This window comes from Delphinapterus leucas, chromosome 2, assembly GCF_059928025.1.
Source record: "Delphinapterus leucas isolate spDelLeu-1000000601 "Yukka" chromosome 2, BTC_Dleu_Yukka2, whole genome shotgun sequence".
In the NCBI taxonomy this organism is placed as follows: Eukaryota; Metazoa; Chordata; class Mammalia; order Artiodactyla; family Monodontidae; genus Delphinapterus; species Delphinapterus leucas.
In genome coordinates, this window is record NC_143130.1 from 136,193,124 (window position 1) to 136,220,385 (window position 27,262).

Here is a 27,262-nt window from a genome sequence, read left to right on the forward strand (position 1 = left end):
TCTTGAAACTAAAGTCAAAGTAAGTCTTCAAATCATTAAAATCTGCATATACCAAAATTTCAAAAAAGTTAAACAAAATATTTAATTTTGTTTAATAGGATTAAAGAACATATATTTTTTAAACAGGTAATGTGTTTGCATGGTTCAAAATGTGAAAGGTGCAGAAAGTGAGATATTTTCTATTCTGTGCCTTGGGCATACTTTTCCCTCACTAGGGCAACCACTGTTACTAGTTTATAGTCTTCTGGTGTATAGTCTATTTTCCCTACCTTTAAAAACATAAATGGTAGCATAGGGCTTCCCTGGTGGTGCAGTGGTTAAGAACCCAACTGCCAATGCAGGGGACACGGGCTCGAGCCCTGGTCCGGGAAGATCCCACATGCTGCGGAGCAACTAAGCCCGTGCACCACAACTACTGAGCGTGTGCTCTAGAGCCTGCGAGCCACGGCTACTGAAGCCCACCTGCCTAGAGCCCGTGCTCCGCAACCACAATGAGAAGCCACCACAATGAGAAGCCCGCGCACCACAACGAAGAGTAACCCCCGCTCGCTACAGCTAGAGAAAGCCCGTGCGCAGCAACAAAGACCCAACGCAGCCAAAAATAATAAATTAAAATTAAATTTATTAAAAAAAAATAAATGGTAGCATATTCTACGTAACGTTATCTTGCCTTTTTCACTTGATTTTTTCATTCTTTACATATTGGCATATGAAGAGTGTATTAGTAATAGAAAAGCTAAACTAACAGTGGGTTAAACAATGAAGTATTTCTTTCTCTTATAAAAGTTCAGGTAAGTGTTCTAGGGCTGGTATAGGCACTCTTGGCATTACTCTTTTCTCTTTCTCTCTTTTTGAGGCATAATAATTACAGTAAAATTCACAGAAACATGTGGATAGTTCGATAAGTTTTGACAGTTGGATGTACCTGTGTAGCAAACGTTGCAGTCAAGATAGCCCTTTAGTCTATCCTCATTCCCCTTGTCCCCTGCCTGTCAGCCCCACCCCCACCCCGCAGTGATTGCCTGGATTCTTTCTATGCTCTTACAGCTCTGCTGCGTGTTGATCTTGTCCTTATTGACCTAGCTGGATCTCCAACTACTGCAGCCCGTTCTAAGCAGCAGGAGGATGCAAGAGGGGGCAAAGGTTTACATGCCAGCCTTTTGACAGGGAGGTTTCTAGAAGCTGCTACTTCAGGACACTTCCAGTCAGGTTTTGTTAGCCAGAACTTAGTTCATGGCCACATCTGAATGCAAGGGAGGTTGAGAAATGGAGTCTTGCTATCTTTTCCTATTAGAAACAATGTTGTAGCGAATAATTTTCTTCATGGGTTGTCTTTTGGGATAAATTCCCAGAAGTGGAACTGCTGGGTCAAAGAGTATTTGCAGTTTGAGAGTACACCTATTTTTTCATATCCTTGCTGACAGTTTTCATATTTGCTAATCTCATTGGTAAAACATGATGACAGGGTAGCTCTAATATGCCTGATAGGCCATTTAAGTAGAAAGAGCCAAAGTACTTCTGCTCTATGTACGATACCTTGAAAACATGGACTACACAGCCAGCTAATGTAATGCTAAGTTGGGTGAAGCATATAACAGCATGTTACCATTTTATTTAGGCCAGTCCTAAGAGGAGACTGATGGTTGAGGTTAGAAGAGAAACGCTTCTAGCCATAAATACTTAGGAGTGTTTTTCAGGATTTGTGCACTTAATTAAAAAGTAGATCAGGGCATGAGGTTAAAGTATGCTACTCTTTTTTCTTTTGGTCCTCTGTTTTCTCTTGCATACATGCCTTAATATGTAGAAACTTGTTTTCAACTAATCTTAAAATATCCGTTAACATAATTGGGGAAAAATAATCAATAAATATATTCCATTTGGTTCCTTTTTTTTTTTTAGAATTATTTCTTTTTCTTTTTTTTAAATTTATTTATTTATGGTTGTGTTGGGTCTTCGTTTCTGTGCGAGGGCTTTCTCTAGTTGTGGCAAGCGGGGGCCACTCTTCATCGCAGTGCACGGGCCTCTCACTGTCGTGGCCTCTCTTGTTGCGGAGCACAGGCTCCAGACGCGCAGGCTCAGTAATTGTGGCTCATGGGCCTAGCTGCTCCGCAGCACGTGGGATCTTCCCAGACCAGGGCTCGAACCCGTGTACCCTGCATTGGCAGGCAGATTCTCAACCACTGCGCCACCAGGGAAGCCCCATTTGGTTCCTTTTATATGACATTTCTTGTTGTGGGTCTCTTAACTTTCTAAGCTTTTACTCTCTAGTTGCTAAGTGGGATCAGATAAATGATATAAAATATATTCTGCTAAGATTGTAATTTTTTATAGTGTAAGGGTTTGTAAAATGTGTTTTCAACTCTATAAATACAACCTTTTGGTTGGGATTTGAGGGAAAAAAATTCATAGTATTTTTCTTTGCAACTAAGTGGTATTATGAGCTATACTTACTTTTGAAGTAGTAAATAGCATAAAAGATATATAATGCATATGTTTTTCCATACCACATGATGAGGTCTTGGAGAGCAGAGACCTCTTACTTAGCTACCATGGTGCATGGCATATAGCACCATGTACTTGGTAGATCACATTTTTTCTATAATTGAAGTGGATCTTGGAAAAGTGTTAGAAAAATTATTAGACTCCCAGTAGCAATGTTTTGGCCTGTTGGAGGCAGGGGGAGAAGATGTTAGTATAATATCATTGTTAGTACTTTTGAAATTTTCAACTCTTTAGGTGAAGAAACTTAAGGGGCCAATATCTGTGCTTTAAAGAATAGAGACTTTGAGATACTTTCAGTGTAGGTAGTATCATCCCACCTTATCTGGAGGACAGATTTCTGTAAATCTGCCGTTTTTTTTTTTTTTGAAAAGCAGTGAAGTGAAGGCCCAATAAGCTAAATAACAGAAAAAAAACATATTTCTTACACTTCAGAACTTTGTAGTCAACCTCAGTCCCCTTGCTGAGGTCTTTATAGTTTAGAATAGAAAGTGGTGCATATCATGTTCTCTTCTGTGTCCTTAGCTAAACATTTGTTGAATGAATTAATATAATTTTTTTTTTTTGGTTTTGCTAGCACAGGTTTTTCTTGGGAGAAGGTGATATTATTAAGAGACAACATTTTTGCTTATTTGTTAGATCGTGGTGATGGTGTAGGCAAGTGCTTGCCTTAGGCTGTTACCTGTGCCTAGATGAATCTTCATGCCTAACTTCCTTACCTCTTCCAAATCTCTTAAGTAGCACCTTCTCAAGGAAGCCTATGCTGACCACCGTGTTTAAAATGGCAACTGCCACTCTCCTCCTGCACTTCCAAGTTCCCCTACCCTAGTCTGTTTTTCCCCCATAATAGTTACCTCCTTGAAGCATATACTATAAAATTTACTTACTATGATTATTTATTGTCTTTCTCACCACGAAAATGTTAGTTCCTTGAGGGCTTTGATCGTTTGTTCACTGTATTCCAAGAGACTCATAGATGCTCAACAAACGTTTGTTGAATGAATGAAGGTCAAAAAGAAAGTAATGTGAGAAAGCTAGCTATAAAATAATTTACATTAAAAATTATATATTTAGAAATACTTCCATTGTTTAAAAAGTTTTGCTTTTGTCTACCACTGTGTTCCATAATGATACCAAGGTAAACAAACCTGTGCAAAGTTTAAGGACTCTGTCCTCTTGGTAGAAAAGTGACGGAGTTTGGCTTGCTGAAATGCATCATCTGCTTCATGCTTCTAGCATCTTTTTAGGAAGTTCCTTTCCATAGCCTTCAGTGGTGGTTTAATTAATAAGAAAGAGTCTCTGTTCCACTGTGTGCAGATGGAACATCTCTTTCCTACTGGAGGTGGCTTTCCATGAAGTAAGTAGTGACAATATTAATAGCTGTCTTCTTCCCTTTCTTTCTTCCTCCTTTTCTTTCTTTCCTTTTTTAAAAAATTTTAATTAATTAATTAATTAATTTATTTTTGGCTGCGTTGGGTCTTCATTGCTGCATGCGGGCTTTCTCTAATTGCAGCGAGCGGGGCTACTCTTTGTTATGGTGCGCGGGTTTCTCATTGCAGTGGCTTCTCTTGTTGCAGAGCACGGGCTCTAGGCGCGCTGGCTTCAGCAGTTGTGGCACGTGGGCTCAGTAGTTGTGGCTTGCAGGCTCTAGAGCGCAGGCTCAGTAGTTGTGGCACATGGGCTTAGTTGCTCCACAGCATGTGGGATCTTCCTGGACCAGGGATCGAACCTGTGTCCCCTGCATTGGCAGGTGGATTCTTAACCACTGTGCTACCAGGGAAGCCCTCTTTATTTCTTTTGACTAGGTCTTATGCCAAACATTTTATGGGTATTTTTTTAAAAAATCTTGATAACAACTGTATGAGGAAAGTATTTAGTCCCTTTTTTCTTGCAGAAAACTGAGTCTTAACCTGCTATATAAAAAAATACATAAAATAAAATTCAAAAGGAAAAAAAAAGAAAACTGAGTCTTAGAGGTTAAGCAGCTTGCCTAGGCAGCGTGTTGGAGCTGGATTTCAAACCCACGCAGTCTGACTATTGAGGAACTTCACTACACAAAAAGCCTTCCTAGTGAAGAGCACCTAGAAGTGAAAAAGAAATTAGCAACACCTTAGTGAAACTCTAACTTCACAGAGATCTTTTATTTGCTCCAGCTTCTCAAGAGTTAAGTAGATTGACTGAGACCACTGTGATTGAATTAGTAATGTTAGGTTAAAGTTAACTAATGCTGATTTAAATAAAGTATATTTTAAATAAAACCAGAGCTAACTCCTAACCAGATCCTATTTTACTTAGACTTATAGTTTAGCTCAAGAACACTTTAGCTTATTTCTGGGGCAGAATTTGTATGCTCTTCCTTTATTTTCCCTAAAAATTAGATTCAGCAGGAGGGCAAAAGTTACAATGTGGCTGTATAGGAAATATAATTTAGTGGAGGAGTAGAGGGGTAGACAGTGGGTAGGCTTTGCTGTTCTGGATTTTTAAGAAAAAACTTCCCTGTAATTTGTATAAAATTATACTAAATGGAAATAGTCATCCCCTACCTACCATACAAAATAATTTGTAATTTCAAATTTTGATTAGAAAATTCTGATTCTTTAATGTGAATTACTTTTTGAACCTTAATTAACTATCTTTTTTTTCTTGTAAGATGGCATATTTTATTCCCTTTACCATAAGAATATTTCTTCTTTGTTCCCATAAATTAATTTTAATTTCACTTTTAAAACTAGTGATTTATGGGTGACCTAGAATCTATAATTGCAGGAAATTATGCTTAAGGATACATATGTATATGCTGAAGCCAGTAATGTGCTTTCCATAGAAGTTGTAGGACACTATTGTGTACATAGCTAGTAGAATCATTTTATTGAACAAAACTTCTCCAAAGCAAGACGTGACATACTTTTTTTGAGATACATTAAGACTGTTTTCTGGCTTGAGATGATCATTGGTGAGAGAGTTTCCCTTTTAGGTTTCCAGAACTGTGATGAGAGCATCATACTTAATTAGGTACTTTTCTTGATGCTACTATTCAATTTTAGTGGGATGAAAGTACTGAAACGATTTTTTTCTTGTACACTTCTTTTTTTCCCCTTTAAAGGAGCCAGGAAAGGCTTCTTTCTCAAATGCATGATGGTGGGGGGAAAATGTAATGGTTCAGAAGAGTTTATGGTGAAAACAGTAATTCTCTTGTCCTATGCCTCCCCAGTTCCTTTCCTGAGGGAACTACTTCAATTGTTTCTCTGTTTGATTCTTTTAGTGATAATCCCCCATATTAATGTGCTTTTACTTCCATTTTTTAAAAAAAATTACTTAATTGATTAATTTTGGCTGCATTGGGTCTTTGCTGCTGTTCATGGGCTTTCTCTAGTTGTGGTGAGCAGAGGCTACTCTTCACTGTGGTGTGCAGGCTTCTTATTGTGGTGGCTTCTCTTGTTGTGGAGCACGGGCTCTAGGCGCATGGACTTCGGGCTCTAGGCGCATGGACTTGAGTAGTTGTGACATGCGGGCTTCAGTAGTTGTGGCACACGGGCTTAGTTGCTCTGCGGCATGTGGGATCCTCCTGGCCCAGGGCTCGAACCCGTGTCCCCTGCATTGGCAGGCGGATTCTTAACCACTGCGCCACCATGGAAGCCCTACTTCCATTTCTTCATGTGTCAATTTTAAGCATTATCTATTGACTTTCTGGAGTGATAGTCAAGATTTAGCTCCCATTTACCACCTGTCAATAATTACAAAGGGAACTTCCCTGGTGCACCACGATGAAGAGTAGCCCCCAGTTGCCACAACCAGGGAAAAGCCCACGTGCAGCAACGAAGACCCAGCACAGACCAAAAAAATTAAATAAATAAATAAAATAAATTAATTAAAAAAAAGAATCCGCCCGCCAATGCAGGGGACATGGGTTCGATTCCTGGTCCAGGAAGATCCCACATGCTGCAGAACATCTAAGCCCTACGCCACAACTACTGAGCTGATGCGCCACAACTACTGAGCTTGTGCTCTAGGGCACAGCTACTGAGCCCGTGTGCTGCAACTACTGAAGCCTGCACCTGGGGCCTGTGCTCCGCAAAAAGAGAAGCCACTGTGTTGCGAAGCCTGTGCACCGCAGCGAAGAGTAGCCCCTACTCGTCACAACTAGAGAAAGCCCGCACGCAGCAACAAAGACCAAACGCAGCCAAAACAAAAAAAGGAATTAGAAAGGATCTGAGAGTTTACTCTACTTGAAGCTAACAAATTAGCCTGCCACAGTTTCATGGATGCTGGTGGAAGGTAAAGACTCCTATTCTGGTAGGAGGCAGAGTCAGAGATGAAGTAGAGTTTATTACTCACAGCAATAGCAGTAGCTAAGGTTTCAACATTCATTTGTGCCAGTGTCCTGAGCCACAGTTCCCACAGGGCACTGAGGGGAGGGCCAGATAACACCTGTTCACATAATGAGTTTTGTTACTGGAGAAAACTCTTGAGTTTAGGGATTACAAATATTTTATAATGGGCAGTAAGCATGCCTGCTCTTTGCTCCAGAGGGAGACAGTAGTATGCTGGCTCTTTGCTCTGGAGGAAGAGTTTCTGTCTTCTAAGGTGGTTTGATATATGAACATCCTTGAGATTATATTCCAGAACAAAGAGCAGACAGCGCCTTGCTTGCAAGACATAGAGACCCATGAAGAATTATATCCCAACACCACTACCCCATTCCCTACCTTCTTTTTGAAATAGTTATATATCATCATTTTTAGCTCTGGTCACCTTAGTAAATACTATATGTTTATTTTTATTTCATTAACAGTAGGTTGTATCTTTTGACTTCTGGCTTTGAAAGAGGAGTGTTGTGGTTAGGAATCCTTATAAGTGTTAGAAAACCAGTTCAGTTAGAACTTAAGTGAGAAAGGAAATTGGTTTCCAGAACTGAGAGTCCAGAGGGATAGAGTAGGATTGGATCCATGTGCTCAGATGTTACTTTGAAGAATTGGTCTCTCACTGTATCTGTGTGCTTTCCTCCTTTGCCTTTATTTTCAGTAACATCCTACTTCACCTCTCTCCCCCACCAGTACCGATTCTCAGCTCTGTGCATATTTCTGAACCAGTTGCTATGGCAAGGTGGAGAGAATAGATTAGAATAGTCAGAGCCTGGTCACATGCCCAGATGGAGATGGGTGTGGAGTCCGCCCCATTTGAAGCACATGTGTTGGGGTGGGGAGAAGGTAGTTCTACAAAGATAAAACAGGGTGCCACGACTTCTCCACATCAGAGTTCTCTGTTGTATTTTTTTGGAGGGGGGGTATTGTTAGCTTTTATAACTGACCTTAAGTTTTTCGTTTTCTATAAGATAGAATGAAATTTCTGGTATCTCCCTTTTTCATTAGTTACCCCTCTCTTGATGTCCTGTATCTTCTGCTCTAATCTGTTTTATTTAGAACTGCTGCTCAGTGAACATCCTGTGACTTGCCTTCATTATGCTCATTTCGCATAGAGTCGTCTTCCTTGGTTTATTGCCTTGTTTTGCTGGGGTACATACTAAGGTAAGATGTGTGGGAGGTAAATACTGAGTAATTCCTTGTCTGAAAATGTTTTTATTTAATTCTTAAAATGGAACGTTAGTGTGGCTGGGAGTAGAATTCTAGGTTGAACATAATTTTCTGTCAGAACTTCAAAGGCATTGCTTCATTATTCACTAGTATTCTTCAATATTGATAAGTCTTACTTCAGTTTGATTCTTTTTAAAAAAATTTATTTTATTGAAATATAGTTGATTTACAGTGTTGTGTTAATTTTTGCTCTACAGCAAAGTGATTCAGTTATACCTATCTGTACATTCTTTTTCATATTCTTTTCCATTATGGTTTATCCAAGGGTATTGAATATAGTTCCCTGTGCTATACAGTAGGACCTTGTTGTCTATCCATTCTATATATAATAGTTTGCATCTGCTAATCACAAATTCCCAACCTCTCCTCCATCCTTGGCAACCACAAGTCTGTTCTTTATGTCTGCGAGTTGGTTTCTGTTTTGTAGATAAGCTCGTTTGTGTCATATTTTAGATTCCACATATAAATGATATCATATGGTATTCGTCTTTCTCTTTTTTTAAATTTAATTTTTATTTTATATTGGAGTATAGTTTATTTACAATGCTGTGTTAGTTTCAGGTGTACAGCAAAGTGATTCAGTTTTACATATACATATATCCATTCTTTTTCAGATTCTTTTCCCATCTAGGTTATCACAGAATATTGAGTAGAGTTCCCTGTGCTATACAGTAGGTCCTTGTTGATTATTTTATATATAGTAGTGTGTGTATGTTCATCCCAAACTCCTAATTTATCCCTCCCCCCCCCACCTTTCCCCTTTGGTAACCATAGGTTTGTTTTCTATGTCTATGAGTCTGTTTCTGTTATGTAAATAAGTTCATTTGTATCTTTTTTTTTTAGATTCCACCTCAAACTGATATCATATGGTATTTGTCTTTCTCTGTCTGACTTACTTCACTTATTATGATAATCTCTAGGTCCATCCTTCTTTTTTGCCCACGCCATGCAGCATGCGGGATCTTAGTTCCCTGACCAGGGATCAAACCCACGCCCCCAGAAGTGGGAGTGCAGAGTCTTAACCACTGGACTGCCAGGGAAGTCCCTAGGTCCATCCACGTTGCTGCAAATGGCATTATTTCATATTTCATTCTTTTTAATGGCTGAGTAATATTTCATTGTGTGTGTGTGTGTGTGTCTAGACACACACACATCCTACATCCTCTTTATCCATTCCTCTGTTGATGGACATTTAGGTTGTTTCCATGTCTTGGCTATTCTAAATAGTGCTGCTGTTAACATTGGGGTGCATGTATCTTTTCCAATTATAGTTTTGTCTGGATATATGCCCAGGAGTGGAATTGCTGGATCATATGGCAACTCTATTTTTAGTTTTTTGAGGAACCTCCATACTGTTTTCCATAGTGGCTGCACCAATCTACATTCTCACCAACAGTGCAAGGCGTGTTCACTTTTCTCCACACCCTCTCCAGCATTTGTTATTTGTAGACTTTTTAGTGATGGTCTTTCTAACCAGTGTGAGGTGGAACCTCATTGTAGTTTTGATTTGCATTTCTCTAATAATTAGCGATCATGAGCATCTTTTCATGTGCTTGTTGGCCATCTGTAAGTCTTTTTTGTAGAAATGTCTCTTTAGGTCTTCTGTCCATTTTTCTTTTTTAAAAAAATTAATTTTATTTAATTTTATTTATTTTTGGCTGTGTTGGGTCTTTGATGCTGTGCATGGGCTTTCTCTAGTTGTGGCGGAGGGGGTGGGCTACTCTTCGTTGTGGTGCGCGGGCTTCTCATTGCGGTGGCTTCTTGTTGCAGAGAACAGGCTGTAGGTGTGCAGGCTTCAGTAGTTATGGCTCACGGGCTCAGTAGTTGTGGCTCATAGGCTCTAGAGAGCAGGCTCAGTAGTTGTGGCACACGGGCTTAGTTGCTCCGTGGCATGTGGGATCTTCCCAGACCAGGGCTTGAACCTGTGTCCCCTGCTTTGGCAGGTGGATTCTTAACCACTGCACCACCAGGGAAGCCTTTCTGCCCATTTTTCGATTGGGTTGTTTGGTTGTTATTGAGTTGTGTGAGCTGTTTTGTATTTTTGGAAATTAAGCCCTTGTCAGTTGCATCATTTACAAGTATTTTCTCCAGTCCGTAGGTTGTCTTTTTGTTTTATTTATGGTTTCCTTTGCTGTATAAAAACTTGTAAGTTTGATTAGGTGCCATTTGTTTATTTTTGGTTTTATTTCTATTGCCATGGGAGAAGGCCAGTTTGATTCTTGTTCCTTTGCAGATGAGCTTTTTTGTCTTTGTTGTCTGAAATTTCCCAGTGATATAACTTGGTGTGGGTCTCTATTCATTTGAGCACTGAGTGCCCCCTATTAATTGGAAGACTCTATAAATCTATTAGTTTATTAAATCTTTTAGTTGTGGAAAATTTATATTTCTCTGAAAATTTCCTCTCTTCAAGTTTTTTTTCCTTTTCATCCTGGAATTTTTGTTAGTTAAATACGGACCTCCTGGACTGATGCTGTGTGTAGTTCGGTTAATTTCTTGTCTCTGTTTCCTATTTCTACTTTCTAGGTTTTGTCTCCACCATATAAAACCTTATACTGCCTTTTTTTTTTTTAAAGAAGATATTCGGTGTAGGAGTTTATTAATTAATTAATTTATTTTTTGCTGTTTTGGGTCTTCGTTTCTGTGCGAGGGCTTTCTCTAGTTGTGGCAAGCAGGGGCCACTCTTCATCGTGGTACACGGGCCTCTCACTATCGCGGCCTCTCTTGTTGTGGAGCACAGGCTCCAGACGTGCAGGCTCAGTAGTTATGGCTCACGGGCCTAGTTGCTACGCGGCACGTGGGATCCTCCCCGACCAGGGCTCGAACCTGTGTCCCCTGCATTAACAGGCAGATTCTCAACCACTGTGCCACCAGGGAAGCCCTATACTGCCTTTTAAAAATTTTTTTTTCAAGAGTCTTTTCTTGTACTCTTTTCCCTTTTCACAGCTTCCTGTCTTGCTTTATGAATGCAACATCTTGCCTTTCTGAGGATCTCAGTTAGAGAGCTTTTCACAAGTTCTGTTCTGTTTTATGAATTGTTTATTGCTTTGTCTCATTTCTTTAACTTTTTGTTTCCTTGTCTCTTTCATGTTACAGATGTTTGATTCTGATTTAACCAATCAAATGGAAGAATGAAGCAATATGAAACTGATTGGGATCTCTGTATCTAGACAGGGTTCGTCAGCTGGTGAGCTTTGAGTTAGGGTGGGTTTGTTTTTTGTTATCGAGTTGTATGAGCTGTTTGTATATTTTGGAAATTAGGCCCTTGTCAGTTGCATCACTTGCAAATATTTTCTCCCAATCTGTAGGTTGTCTTTTTGTTTTGTTTATGGATTCCTTTGATGTGCAAAAGCTTGTAAGTTTGATTAGGTCCCATTTGTTTATTTTTGCTTTTATTTCTGTTGTGTTGGGAGAGTGAGCTAAGAAAATATTGCTGTGATTTGTGTCAGAGAATGTTTTGCCTGTGATCTCTTCTAGGAGTTTTATGGTGTCCTATCTTATATTTAAGTTTTTAAGCCATTGTGAGTTTGCGTATGGTGTGAGGAATTGTTCTAATTTCATTGATTTACATGCAGCTGTCTAGCTTTACCAACACAACTTGCTGAAGAGACTGTCTTTTCTCCACTGTATAGTCTTGCCTCCTTTGTCAAAAATAATTGACCATAGGTGTGTGGATTTATTTCTGGACTCTATTCTGTTCCATTGATCCATATGTCTGTTTTCATGCCAATACCACACTGTTTTGATTACTGTAGCTTTGTGTATTGTCTGAAGTCTGGGAGGTTTATGCCTTCAGCTTTGTTCTTTTTCTTCAGGATTGCTTTGGCAATTCTGGGTCTTTTGTAGTTCCATATAAATTTTAGGATTATTTGTTCTAGTTATTTGAAAAATGTCACGGGTAACTTGATAGGGATCACATTAAATCTGTAGATTGCTTTGGGTAGTATGGCCATTAGAATTTAATTTAAATAGTGTATAAGTATATGATGCCGTTTAAGGTGTGGCATTTTCTTTTTGGTGAAGCAGAATTTTTAAGGTGAGGTGGTAGCTAATTAGAAATTGTTTAAGCTAGATTCCTTGGCACTGCAGTGGACTACTCTTCACACAGTGAACAACATGAAAAGTAACCCTGTTAAGGGAAACATTAAAAAGAATCTTTATTAACATTATTCAGTATCTGATACAGTTAGCTTTATTTTCTTAAATATGAAGATAGTGGAGTTCTGTGGTTTCTTCATGTAAAATGAGGGCAATATTTATATCAATGGGCTTTGGTGGGTCTTGAGTGAGAAAGCTCCTAGCACAGTACCAAGTGTGGAAGAGATACTTGAATGCTAGCTTCCTTTTCTATAAGCATGGCCATAATTAACCATGAGACTCTTCTGCTTAAGTAGAATATTTTGGGTACGAGATGGGTGGCCAGGGAAACCATACCCAGTTTAAAGGGTTAGGTTGGGTCAAGAACAGGTCTGCTAGAGTGAGCCAGGGTGTACAATCTGAGTCACTTGGTCAGGACAGGTTGTGGAACTGCTGGTTAGAACAGGTGAGTTATGCCACATGTACCCATAGTCCACTACTATTTCTTGTGGTCTCTACCCCCACCTCAGCCCCCTCCCCAGTGGTTTTGCTGTCTGATAGACAGTACAGTTCAGAAGATAGGCATTAGATCAGTTTTAGGCGTACAGGAAGAACAGTGATTGGATTACTGGGAAGACAAGCAGCAGGGGGGACCATGGGAAGCCAGGGACCAAGCAAGCTGACTGGCCAGAAGATGTAGATGTAGCTCTAGCTGCACAAGAGCAAGCTGGTTACAAAGTTATATGCAGAAAGTCTAATGAGAACAAAAGTAGGGGAACACTTTCTGGCTCCTTAAATGATAGTTTCTTTCATGAGACCAACCTAAAAACAATTTACTGGTAAGAGTATTCCAACTAAGCTTCTAGGTTTGAATTGTGGGACATCAGCTGGAGATGACTTTTGGATTTTATTTCTGTTTACCAGCTAGATCAGACATTTGGGCCTGGGATAATGACCATCTGTTAATTTGCCTCTGCTTGATCATGTAGGAAATTTGTATGATGTTAGGCTAGTTAATAGGATAGAAATGTAAATGCCTTTGCTCACATCAAGTGATTCCGTAGTATTTTGTTTGGGAGAAAGTATAGAGATAGCGGAGTGTTCTCAAGGAAACTCCCTTTAGTTATTTTTCTCATAGCTAGACGTGGGTCTGAATACTCTGTGACTAGAGTAGGCTTTATAATTAGAAAGTAGTGCTGGGACTTCCCTGGTGGCGCAGTGGTTAAGAATCCGCCTGCCAATGCAGGGGACACGGGCTCGAGCCCTGATTCAGGAAGATCCCACATGCCGCAGAGCAACTAAGCCCGTGTGCCACAACTACTGAGCCTGTGCTCTAGAGCCCATGCTCCGCAACAAGAGAAGCCACTGCAATGAGAAGCCTGCGCACCACAATGAAGAGTAGCCCCTGCTCGCCGCAACTAGAGAGAAAGCCTGCGCGCCGCAATGAACACCCAACGCAGCCAAAAATAAATAAATAAATTTTTTAAAAAAGAAAGTAGGTAAAAAAAAAAAAAAAGAAAGTAGGTAATAAAGAAAGAAAGAAAGAAAGAAAGTAGGGCTAAGTGGTTACTTACTAGATATGGGAAACAAATTGTATGGTGTTTCCTGGGTTTAGAGAAGAATTGATTAAAGGATAAGAAGTTGTTTTCCCTTCTTTGGCAAGGTTCTTTCTAAATCCAATCTAATAGTCTTTGGGCAAATATGTCCAAGTATAAGGGACTTGCCTGTGATTTGAACTAAATCTGTTTCCTTTTTCTGGTGAATAATGGAATAGTAAAGGGGCTAATAGTTGTCAGCTTGTGGAGGGATTCTGAGGCAAGTAAATCTTGCCACCACTGTTTGCTCCTAGTATTCCTTAATTTAAGCAGGTAGTTTTATGTTCCTGTTCTAGAACAACTCTGAAAACAATATATTGGATCAGAGTGGAGTGTAAGAAATAGTCAAGGACATTGTGCATTCATTGACTGGAGTAGAAGGTACCCACATGGCCTACATTATTCTCATACAATAGAACAACCTAGTTAAAACAGATAAAAAATATTTTAATATATATTAATTTCTAGAGTTCTTTAAGACCCTCCCCCTCTTTTAAGCACAAGCTGTTCATTCTTTTAGATAAAATTTATGTGCTGTCATCATTACAGGAATTGCTCCAGCTGTTGAAAAATAATTATACTAGAGTGAGCACTTGTTTTGGTTTGCTTTGAACAAAGTAGACAACACCTATCCGCATGATTATAGTATCAACTGGGTATTGTGCTGAGTGATCTAATCCTCACCACAACTGTGAAATATCAGAAGTAGTGACTTGCCAAGGCCATAGAACTAAGAAATGGTTATTCTTAGAGTAGAATCCAGGCTTTACTAGAAGTGAGGTGAAATTTTTAAGTAATTTACTGTATCTAAGGCTATGATATCATAATTTACTAACTTTTACCAGGTTTTACAAATTAGAATTTGATAGCTGGGACAACACCCCCCTGTGCCCCCCAACATGGAGATAAACTAGGATGGGAGTCTCTAGTTTTGTAGGCATTAGCCTGTGGGGAGCTGTTGGCAAGGGAAGAATTTGAATCCCCTTTCTATTTCTGTAGTTGTAAAGTTTCTGGAACTTTTGGAGCCATGGGAACATGTTTTATTTTTCCTTATCCCCTTAATTTCCTTCTCCCTCATCTTTCCACTTCCACTCCCCAATAAAAATAAACATATTTGTGAAAGAGGGCTAAGGGTATTGTGAATCCAGCAGGCTCAGACAAGTGTTGTAAGTGTGAAGGGCAGGAAGCCATGTTTGCTAGGACCAAGTTACTGCCTGAGAAGAAATGTGTCCTTAGAGAAGAGAAAGCCTGGGTACAAGGGTAGTAAAGAGGGAGACAATTTCAGTTCCTCTTGAAGACTGTCATTCATGTGGATCCTATAGGGCTAACGTAAAGAGGAGTTGTCTCACTAGACTGATGGAAGGCCCTCGTTGTTCTGTGTCCAAGTGGATCAGAGGTATTTTCTTTCTGAACTATAGTGAGTGGTCTGTTGAGCACGTAGGAGCTGAGTGTGGAGTCTTAAGTAATAGTCAAGCACGTTGTACATTCATTGCCTGGAGTAGAAGGTACCCACAGTGGCCTGGGTTGTTCTGATACAATAGAATAGACAGAAGAGAACAACAAAAATGAAACAATTCTCAGTTCTTTAAATTTTAGCAGTTTGTTTTGAGATCCATTTATAATAGTAAATAAATTTATAGGTGAGTTGAATCAACAAGTTTTTGCTTGGTTGCTGTTGCAACTCTAATGGTTCCTTTCCCTACTGGGAATCCAGGTGGACATTTTTAGAGAGGGAGAGGAATTCCTCAGGTCCGCACTGGGTGTGGCAGAGTGGAATTGGAAGCTCACTTCCAGATGCTTCCTCAGACAAAACTTGTTCCCTTTGGGAGGCTGCTGGGTGATGCCCACTATTCGGAACAACTAACAGTCCTGAGAACCCATAGCAGCACGTAGTAGGTGCTGAGTCGACAGACTTTGTTAATTGAATAAATGATTCTATTGGGACACAAAAAGCAAGCCTTGAGGCTGGGAGGGGATCCTCAATCTTGTCTTCAAACAGGAGGTCTTGCTCCTTTTTGGTGTGGGTGGGTGAAATGGGGCTTGGGAAGGGAAGAGGTGCATCATGAATTCTTTTGTAAACAGAGGACAACGGGGTGTTGGGAAGAGGATGTGAGCAGGCACATCTCAGAAATTGAGCACAGAGAACTCAGTGGCTGGACCCTCACCTCTGCTCTCTCCGTATCACACTGTCTCCCACCCAGGACACAGGGCAAACAGCTCACCCAGGTGGACTCTGGAGAAAAGTACTTGATTATGTCACCTGGCATAAGTGTTCCACCTGGCATTGGTGATCTGCTGAAAAACATTTGAGATGTATCTCATATACCCCCATGAACTTGGGACTATGAATGTACCAGGGTCTAATACTACGATGGTATTAAATAAATAAACTTCCTCATTTTGCATTTAGGTTTTTCAAACTTTAAGTTTGAAAAGCATGCTGTTAGTCCTTTGGCAAAGCTCTCTGAAGTTGAACAATCTTTGCTCATGGAATGACTTCCCTACCACTGGAGAGGTTCAGGCTGTGTGATCTCTTAGGGGATGGGTTATAAAAATATATTGGTACAGCTGAAACTTACATAATAATTGTACATCAACTATACCTCAATTAAAAAAAACACTAAAGCTGTATGAAAGGCTGTGTTTTAAAAAGGCACCCCAAATGATCACATCCTAATATTAAAGCTGACTGTGCAAAAAGTAAATTAAAAGAAATAATAAAAGGGACTAATGTTTTCCCCACTGATTGAACCCAACAGTTCTTTTTAAATAAATCATTTATTTATTTATTTATTTATTTATGGCTGTGTTGGGTCTTCGTTGCGGTGCGCGGGCTTTCTCTAGTTGCGGGGAGCTCTTCTTTGCGGTGCGAGGACTTCTCATTGTCGTGGCTTCTCTTGTTGCGGAGCACGGGCTCTAGGAGCACAGGCTTCAGTAGTTGTGGCACGTGGGCTCAGTAGTTGTGGCTTGCGGGCTCTAGAGCGCAGGCTCAGTAGTTGTGGCGCACGGGCTTAGTTGCTCCACGGCATGTGGGATCTTCCCCGGGCCAGGGCTCGAACCCGTGTCCCTTGCATTGGCAGGCAGATTCTTAACCACTGCACCACCAGGGAAGCCCCCAGAAGTTCTTAAGAATGAGGCTGACATTAAAATCTCAAAGGGGAAAAAAAAAGAAAAAAAAAATATATACATATATATGTATATATATATCATATTGAAAATAGGTAACCTTTAGATTATATACACATTTTGTTCATTTATAAAATGTAAAAATTAGGGCTTCCCTGGTGGCGCAGTAGTTGAGAGTCTGCCTGCCGATGCAGGGGACACGGGTTCGTGCCCCGGTCTGGGAAGATCCCACATGCCGCGGAGCGGCTGGGCCCGTGAGCCATGGCCCCTGAGCCTGCGCGTCTGGAGCCTGTGCTCCACAACGGGAGAGGCCACAACAGTGAGAGGCCCGCGTACCGCAAAAAAAAAAAAAAAAAAAGGAAAAATTAAAGATTTTCTCAAATCTAGAAAAATAAAACTGGGGAAAAGCCCTTAAATTTCTTCTTTTCTCATTCCTCACCCACGTTAGGTTTTCATAATTCTAATCAATACCTGTGTTTCCCTCCTATTTGGAAATATGGTTACTTCGTACATAGAGTTTTTATTAAAAAAGGGGGTTCAAACCTCCTCTGCTTCCACCATCCAAATGTAAATAAAGCTTATTTCCATTGATTCCATTTCAGTTAACAACTTTTAAGTCCCTCTCCACTTACCAGGCAGTGAATTGTTTTTGAAAAGGATGGTTTTTTAGTGTGTTTATATACTCTGGTGGTATTTGCATACACATTTTATTTTTAAAATATATAGCTTAATTCTAATTCATTTGTAACACAGACGTACTACTGATTTGTTCAGCTAAAGCAAACAACAGTCAAAGAAAAACAACCCTTATCCTTTATTCCAGTCGAAATTTTTGGTAGCTTTTATTCTTTGGTTTTCTGTCATATTCCAGGCTATTTGTGAGCTCTCCTGTTATAGCTAAAGTTATAAGAAACTGGCTCTCTTGGGTGAAAGTGGCAGAATTTTGCAGCCTTAAATGAACTCACTGCACATCTTTTGCCCATTCCTGCACATCTTTTCAAGAAAAAGTAGATTTGCTAACATCATTGGACAAGGGGCACAAACAAAACATTATACTTTGGAAGATAGCGGCTGTGTTAAATCTTCGTCATTCTCTTTTGAAAATACTCAAAATACAAAGTAACACCAAAGAGGAGCTTTGATATCACTGTGGAGTTGAATGTCTCATTTGCAAACACTTTTAAGTAACCTTGTATTGTATATAATGGGCTTCTCCTATTAGCTTGTTTGAATATATTGGTGTCTCTTTTTTTCCCCGTTTATGGGGAAAATAAGTGTCTGTGTGAATGGCTCTATGAACAATAGACTTCTCTCACTGTTTTGTGTTGCCTCTTATCCATGGGCCAAATTTTAACTAGAAATCTATGATTCAAGTGATATAATTAACAACTTTTACTCTTCCCTTTATAAATCAACTATAAGGATCTATATACCAAAGGATATTTGAAAAAAGTAGGAATATGAATTTGAACCCAAGTTTTCAAAGTTTACCTTAGAGGGGCTTATAAACAAATTTTTTCATTTGTTTGATTTTTTGTTAATGAAACAGCTTAAACAAATGTTGATTCTGATCAGAAACTTAAGAAGAGACTTCAGAAGAGCTGAAATTTAAAGTGTTTACAAAGATAGCTCCCTTTTCCTGAGTGCTCACAAGTATTTTTTGCTAGGCACTTTACATGCATGTGTGTTAAGGACATAGAACAGGATTATTGTTGTCATATTATTACTAGACCCACAAGTGAGGTTTTTTTTTTAAAGCTCTTTGGGAAGTTCTAATATGCTGCTAAGGTGAGAATGATTGCTCTAGGAAGATTCACAGATTTCTGGCTTGGGCCTCTGGGTGGATAGTTGTGCTTTTTGAAGAGATAATGTGGAAAGAAAGAGGCTTAGTTTGTAAATATGTGGTAGGGTTGGCAGTTGGAAATAGGATCTGAAGCCCAGAGGCAAAGTCAGTTCTAAAGATGAGGTGTGGGAGAATTATTGGCAGCTAGTTGGTACCCAAAGTTAGGGGATTAGGTGAAACTGCCTTGGGAGAGCTTGCATGTAGAAGAGAAGACCCAGAATTCTGGGGAACCTTGAGATGTTTTGAGTGGGCGGAAGGAGAGGAACCAGAGAACAAGTGTTCAAAAAAGAAGTAGCAACAAGGGAGTGAGTGATATTTTGGAAGCCAAGGGAGAAGATAGGATCAAGTTACAGGGGACAGACTTGGCGTAGCACATGGTAGGTGCTCCATACATTTTTGTTGCAAGTAGAATTGAATTAGTTTTAAGGAGTCATAAATTTCCACTGGATTATCAGTTAGGAGGCTGCTGGTGACCTTGGTAAAAGTAATTTAATTGGAGTAGTATTTCTCCTACCTTACTGTGGCCTCTTCTTGGTCTCTTTTGTAAGTTTCCTATCCTAACTATCAGAGTTTTGTAGGGCTTTGCTGTAGGTCATTGATTCTCCAACTGTGGTTCCCCAGACTTGCCACATCAACATCACTTGTTAGAAATGAAAATTCTCAGGTCCCACCCAGACCTACTGAGTCAGAAACTCTGGGGATGGGATCCAGCCGTCTGTGTTTTAACAAGCCCACCAGGTGATTGTGATGCTTATGAAACTTGAAAACCAATGTTTTAAGACCTTTTCTCTGTCTGTGCTTTCTCCTTAGGTATTTAATCTATTATCATGGCTTGAGTTACCATGCTGTATGCCCAAACTTCCAAATTTATCTCCTTGGTCCAGTTCTTCTGAGGACCAGGTCCACAGATCCAGCTGCATGTTAATTCATTTTGACTTTGATATCTCATAGTCATAGGGACTGTCGTCCACACAGATGTTCACACTAGAAACCTAAGCTTGATCTAATTTCTTACACAAATACTAACAAGTTCTAACGACATTCTACTTTACTGGTTTATACACATAAATGAAATAGTGATAATATTAATAATATAATGGATAAATGCCTCCTAAGTTGTGTGAAACACGTCTTTCAGGAAGTCTTAATTCTCAGAGCTGCTAGTAAGTGATCAACCTGTCTTGCTGAGTGTGATTCCAGAGTTTAAAGGTTAAAAGTGTTATAAAACCTGGTCTCTAAACCCAAGTTGAGTACTTCACCTAGTGCTCAACCAAAGAAACTTGTGTATAAATTTATAATATATCTACTTACTGTATAGGATTGAATATATAAAACTAGGTCAGTTGTAATTAATTGATAGACAATTTCCAGGAAAGGGTGGGTTTTGAAGTGTTAGAGTGTGGGGGGCTTTGGGGCCAGAATGCTTTGGTTCAAGTCATGATAGCACTGCTTGCTGTGACCTTGGGCAAGTTACTTTCCTCCACTATGCTGCAGTTTCCTTATCTGTAAAATGAGGATAGTAACTGTCCATACCTCAAAGAGTTGTTAGGATTAAATATAATAATTAAGGGTTTGGAGTAAGAAGTGCGTGGCACATAGGTTAAGGTTCAGTAAATGCAAGCTACATTATTACTATCCCTTCCACTTATTCACTGTACTCCAGCCATTCTTAAATTCTCTTAGCTACTAGCAGCCATTCAGACGTGCCATGCATGCACTTTTATGTTTTAAAACGCTTATACATCCAGGTCTTCACTAAACTCTCCTGATTCTCCAGATTAGGTTAGGATTCCTTTTATATGTTTCCTTAATACCCTGTTTTTTAAAAGTAACAGCTTTATTGAAACATAATTCACATACCACACAATTAACCCATATAGAGTGCACAGTTCAGTGCTATTCACAGAGTTGTGTAATCATCACCAAAATCAATTTTAGAACATTTGATTCAAGTCATGAGAGTACTACCTGCTATCATGAAGGTACCACAAAGAATCCCTGTACCCCTTAGCAGTCACACGCATTTCCACCATCCCTCCAGCTACTAGCAACCACTAAATCTACTTTCTGTCTCTCTAGATTTGCTTATTCTGGACATTTCGTATAAATGGAATCATACATTATGTGGTCTTTTGTGTCTGGCTTCTTTCACTTAATGTAATGTTTTCAAGGTTCGTCCATGTAGCACATATCAGTACTTCATTCCTTTTTATGGCTGAATAGTATTTCACTACATGAATATACACTATTTATTCATCAATTGATGGACATTTAGGTTGTTTCTACTTTTTGGCTATTATGAATAATGCTGTTATGAACATCCATGTACAAGTTTTGTGTAGATACATGCTTTCATTTCTCTAGAGTACATAACTAAGGGTGGAATTGCTGAATCATGTGGTAACTCTCTCTGTTTAGTCTTTTGAAGAACTGCCAAACTGTTCTCCATGGCTGCTGTATATTTTACATTTCCAACCCGAGTGTATGACAGTTCCAGCTTCTCCATATTCTTGCCAACAATTATTATCTCTTTTTGATTCTAGCCATCCTTAAGTGGATGTGAAGTGGTTTCGATTTGCATTTCCCGGATGACTAATGATGTTGAGCATCTTTTCATATGTTTATTGCCATTAGTATATCTTCTTTGGAGAATGTCCTTTCCTCATTTTAAATTGAGTTATCTCTTTGTATTATTATTTCTTTGTATATTTCTTTGTATTTTATTGAGTTACAAGAATTCATTATATTCTAGATACAAATCCTTTATCAGACATATTATTTGCTGCAAGTATTTTCTCCCATTCTGGGAGGTTCTGTTTTTTACTTTCTTGATAGTTAAAATTAAAAGTTCTAAATTTTGGCAGAGTCTATTTTTTCTTCTGTTGCTTATACTTTTGGTGTCATATCTAAGAAACCATTGCCTAATCCAAGGTCATGAACACTTAAAAGTTTTATAGTTTTAGCTCTTATTTGTTTTATAACTCTTTTTCTGTCTTCCCTGTTAGAATGTCAGCACCACAGGAGGGCTTGGATGATGCTTATCTAATTTATTTGTTGTTTGGAGCTCGTTTAAGTCTTGGAAAATACTAAGTGTTCAATAATGATTGTTAGTTGTTTTGGAAAGGCAGACTTTAAGGAGCTATTATCAAAATGTATTTAAGCACCCTAACTTGAAACACTTTTCTATTTTTTCTTTGAAAGCTATGAACTGAAATATTGTATTTTGTTGGTGTTGCCAGGAGTTGTATTTATACTGCCGAGGGTTTAGGAGACTTAAAATAAGTGTGTTTATTATGATTGCCTTCCTTAGTTCTCAGAACTTGTCTCTCTTTAGGTTACAAAATTGGGCTTTGTATCTGTACAAAACTGGGCAAATTGCATTTGCTTTTAGCCTTGGAGAGTTTTGTTTATTACTCTGGTCTCCATCAGTGGTTCTAGGATAAACCAATGAGCAAGTCCCATGTTTCTAAACTTCTCTGTTTCCTTGTGATAAACAAAACTTTCATGCCACTTTCCAGGAGTCTGATAAACACCCGCAGTAGGTGTTGAAAGACAGATTCTCTTTACTGATTATTTCTACTAGGAAAGAGAATTTTGTAGGGGTTTGCTACCACAGATTGTTACTCCCTCCTGTCATACTAGATATGGGGTTAGGGTAGCATCTGAAATGAGGGCTTTGGCATATTATTAAATTCAACTGTTGTGACTTTCTTTCGAGGTTAATGTATACTTTGTCATTATAAAACTGAATACTTAATCTTTTTTTATATATATTTAATTAATTTATTTATTTTGGCTGCATTGGGTCTTTGTTGCTGCGCGCAGGCTTTCTCTAGTTGCAGTGAGCAGGGGCTACTCTTCGTTGCGGTACGTGGGCTTCTCATTGCCGGTACCTTCTCTTGTTGCGGAGCACGGGTTCTAGGCACACGGGCTTGAGTAGCTGTGGCACGCGGGCTCAGTAGTTGTGGCACACTGGCCTTAGAGTACAGGCTCAGTAGTTGTGGTGCACGGGCTTAGTTGCTCCGCGGCATGTGGAGCATCTTCCTGGACCAGGGCTTGAACCTGTGTCCCCTGCATCAGCAGGCGGATTCTTAACCACTGCACCACCAGGGAAGCCCCTGCATACTTAATCTTTTGAGGAGGGAGAACTGACACTTTGGTAATGAGTGATTTTATACCTTAGACTATAAAATCCGTTTTTAGTTTCTGTTTTTTAGTGTATTGGTGTTATAAAGTAACTTTAAAATGAAAAGTATCTTGAACTGGTGCATTAACCAGATGTAGGTATATTGCTAGACTTTGGACAGAGGAGGAATATCCTGGAGGAATATTCTTAGGATTAAGCTAAATCATGGACGGAAATACCATCTCATCTACCTTTTTTTTTTTTTTAATGTGGGTTTAAGAAGGTCTCAGTAGTGGGTGTTTATAAAAAATGTGTATGTGTTTGTATGCATTAAACAAATTTAGGATTTTACATCAGAAAATAAATCAAGCTATCTGATACCTTCTAAGGATGCACAAAGGAAAGAATAGTATTTGGATTTATTGCTTAGTTACAGTGACATGTCTGCTGGTAAAGTGATGAAATTGTTTAATGAGTTAGTATGTCTCAATTCTAATAAAATTGGCTATAGGTTTATGTTTATGCTTGTGATTTTAGCTTTTACTATGGTAACCTCCGTCCTACCATTTAAAAATTTAAAAAGACTTTCCAGAATTGAGTGCTGTACTTTTTATATTGGGAATCGCAGATCATCTCTAATTCTTGAAACACCAGCCCTGAGTTGTGTTAATACCATCACTGTCATTCTCATCCATGAAAAAATCTTTCAGAATATATAAGTTTGGGTATTAATAAGACATAATTTCAAGTCATTTTGGGAGGTGGGGCTGGAATCTTTCAATGAATTCTTCTGTATTTCAATTTCCTTATACTCTCCCACCACTTTATTTTACTGTGAACTTGAATAATTTTATGTTTTCATATGATTTTTCTTTGATCCATAGCAGTCAGTTTTATTGGAAAACAAAAGCACAAAACAAAATACCCCAAACTGAAGCTTCCACAAATGTCAAGCGATTAGCAGAGTTCCAGTACTTCAAAGTAGTGAGGGTGAGGTGAGGGTTTGATTGAAATGAATGATTTATTAGTTTTCTATGTTCTGTTCAATTAAGCTGTTTTTTCTTTTGACCTTTAAGTAAGTTTCAAATACATAAAACAGATTGAATTCATTTATATTTTCTTATTTTGCTTTAAAAATAATTTATTATTTATAATAAATAATTCTGAAAAGATTTACAGCATTATACTTGCTTTGGGCAGTTTTTTGGAATGCCTTTTGGAGACATGAGATGTACCTCTGTTTTGCTTTTTGCAGTGCTTTGGGTAAGTGCTAAACTTCTTGCATCGTTCTCACCGAATTTACAGGATAAGTTTAAAAGTATGGCCTCAGTCTTAACGATAAATGATTGTGCCTAAAGTCACTGTAAATAACAAATAATTTAGGTGGCCAACCTTTATTTATTTATTTATTTGGTTGCACCAGGTCTTATTTGCGGCAGGCAGGCTCCTTAGTTGCGGCAGGTGGCCTCCTTAGCTGCAGCATGTGGGCTCCTTAGTTGCAGCTCCAGGGCTCCTTTAGTTGTGGCTCGCCAGCTCCTTAGTTGTGGCATGTGAACTCGTAGTTGTGGCATGCATGTGGGATCTAGTTCCCTGACCAAGGATTGAACCCAGGCCCCCTGAATTGGGAGTGCAGAGTCTTATCCACTGCACTGCCATGGAAGTCCCAGTGGCCAACTTTTTTTAAAATTTTTATTTATTTTCTTTTTTGGCCGTGTCGGGCAGCATGCAGGATATAGTTTCCCGACTAGGGATCGAACCCATGCCCCTTGCAGTGGAAGCACAGAGTCTTAACCACTGGACCACCAGGGAAGTCCCCAACCTATTTTTTAAAAAGTATTTATTTATTTAGCTGTGCCAGGTCTTAGTTGAAGCACACGGGATCTTTGTTGCGGCATGTGGGATCATTTACTTGCGGCATGTGGGATCTAGTTCCCTGACCAGGGATCGAACCTGGGCCTCCTGCGTTGGGAGCGTGGAGTCTTAACCACTGGACCACCAGGGAAGTACCATCCCAACCTATTTTTATTGTAATCTTTTTTCTAGGTTTGGAGCTCTGTGTGAGGCTGGTTTTCAAAATACACATTTTAAAAAGATTTGTTAAAAATATGGGTTTTATCTACCTTGTGATTTTCGGCAGAAATTTTCATAAATGGTTCCTATTCTTAGGGCAAAATAGGGCAGTAGATATTGAACCTACTGAGGAGCTGCCCAAGAAGAGAGAGCTTAAACTCTGTGGGGTCTTTTAAAAACAGCGTGTCTGGGCTTCCCTGGTGGCGCAGTGTTGAGAGTCCGCCTGCTGATGCAGGGGACACGGGTTCGTGCCCTGGTCCAGGAAGATCCCACATGCCGCGGAGCGGCTGGGCCCGTGAGCCATGGCCTCTGAGCCTGCGCGTCTGGAGCCTGTGCTCTGCAACGGGAGAGGTCGCGACAGTGAGAAGCCCACATACCGCAAAAAAACCAAAAACCAAAAAACAAACAAAAAAAAAACAGTGTGTCTGAGAAGATACTCCCCTTTCAGTTTAGTTTGAGCAGTAGCTCTCTCGTACTAGCTATTAACCTAAAATAGAAGTTCTAATTAATGCATTAGAATTGTATCTGAACGTAATATTTCATAAATATGGGTCTTAAAAGCAACCTGAACGTAATATTTCATAAATATAGGTCTTAAAAGCAACCTATTAAAATTGTTGTATAAAAGTTTTCACTGAATTTTATCCCTCATATTTTTTCCATTTTACTACTAATAGCACTATGTTTGTGTATAAGGCTATGTTGATGTAATTATGGTCATATCATTGTTTAAGCTCTTTTTTGTCCCTTTTCTGATTTTTGCCTTGAAGCCAGTTAACAGAGCGTCAACTATTGTAATTAATTTAGATTGAATACATTGCTTAAAATATTGACATGCCACAATGACAGATAAAGTGCCGCATTTTAAACCTGTGTAGTCTAGTAGTACAGAGTAGCTCAGTGTTTTATCAGATAAATTTTACATTCTAGCTGAAAGGCCTACTTAAATATATGTGCATGTATATAATACATAGTCCTCTTCCCAATCATTTAAAAAACGATTAGCTTATACTGTGCTTGAAAGTAAGCCATGAAGTTATGTGATTACCAAATTTTCAAAAACAATTGCTTAATGTTTTGAACTTCATTATGGTTAGGAAAACGGAGTCAGGAAAACCAGTGGGAGAATAATTTGTTTCCTGAGGAATAGAGCAGTAGAATAACCACAACAAACCAAGCATTAGGTTTTATGTTACTTATTGCCTTCATTCAGTTTCCATTTTCATTAAATGTTTGTGAAACACCTGGTTTTCTCTAGTTGCAGTGCCTATGTTTAAAGCTTTCTACTATAGTTGTTTCTACATAGTATCCTTTTTATATGATGTCAAATCTAGTATCCCGTGCATATATTTTAAGTTTACAGATTATACAAGGAAATAATAAGCATCTTTGTGCTTAAAAAAAGGCCATATTTACATCTTAGTAAATGGAACCTTTCTCGACTAGTGCTTTTCAAATAGTAAAAATTTTTATTGTGTAAAGGAGGAAGGGAACTTAAGCATCGGCATTATGATCATTTTTTCCCATATCCTATTAGCTAATTCCAAGATTGTTTAATATGGTATCCACCCATTTCATTTGGCTGCAACCTTTGCTCTTATGAAAGTAAGACTGATTGTTCTGAATTGCTCTGTATATGTGCTTTGGCACAGCATGAAGGTACCCTTAATAACATTGCCATTGTCTTTAAAACAGCTTGCAGCTATGACTACAAATAAAAGGGTGTGACAGGAGGGCATGACAGATAATGGTTCTTTTTTCCGCCCCTAGTGTTTAACAAATCTGCTTTGGACTGTGAGCCTTTTGTGTTTCCAGGACTACCTACTGTATTTTCTGTATATTGTTCCTAGTCAACTAAAATGTTTGCATATAACTTTGACATGTCTACAGTCGACCACTTTGAATTCTTTTTGTGGAGGCAAGCAAAACAAAATGTGTGAGAAGAAGTTGAGTAGCCTTGCCTCTATTGGCATTTTATTCCCCCACTTGCATACTTAAATATGTACTTAAATTATTTTGTGTGACTGTTGTCTTCCAAATGTTTGTTTGCTTTTGTCTGGTTTAGAAATTTGGGAATGGCCTTTGGTTTTAATTCCCTTCCTTTTTCAAAGCACAGTAATACTATCTTTACTGTGTAATTTCTTTTTAAACATGGAAAAAAATTGCTGGCTATTTGATTGGCTTTCTTTTAGATTGCTGAGAGATTCTGCACTGACCATGAATTGAGGATATTATTTGTGTCATACTTTATTCTATTTTAAATAATTTTATCAAGTGACATTGAAACAGGAGGGAAGGGGGCAGGGCACAACCTTTAAAAGAATGACATAGCCATAGT

At 39.0% G+C, this 27,262-nt stretch overlaps 1 protein-coding gene across 5 annotated transcripts in view; it reads left to right on the forward strand.

Moving 5' to 3' along the window:
• Positions 1-27,262, forward strand: part of FBXO34 (F-box protein 34) — an 81,181-nt gene that overhangs the window by 11,236 nt on the left and 42,683 nt on the right. Inside the window, exons 2-3 of one of the 5 annotated variants that reach the window (XM_022570508.2) lie at positions 7,920-8,024; positions 11,184-11,291. The exons of 1 other annotated variant lie outside the window; for it this stretch is intronic. The gene's annotated coding sequence lies outside the window, so the exon portion shown is untranslated. The remainder of the gene's footprint in view (positions 1-7,919; positions 8,025-11,183; positions 11,292-27,262) is intronic. 3 more of the 5 variants (XM_022570504.2, XM_030763411.2, XM_089907729.1) reach the window with 3 other exon arrangements.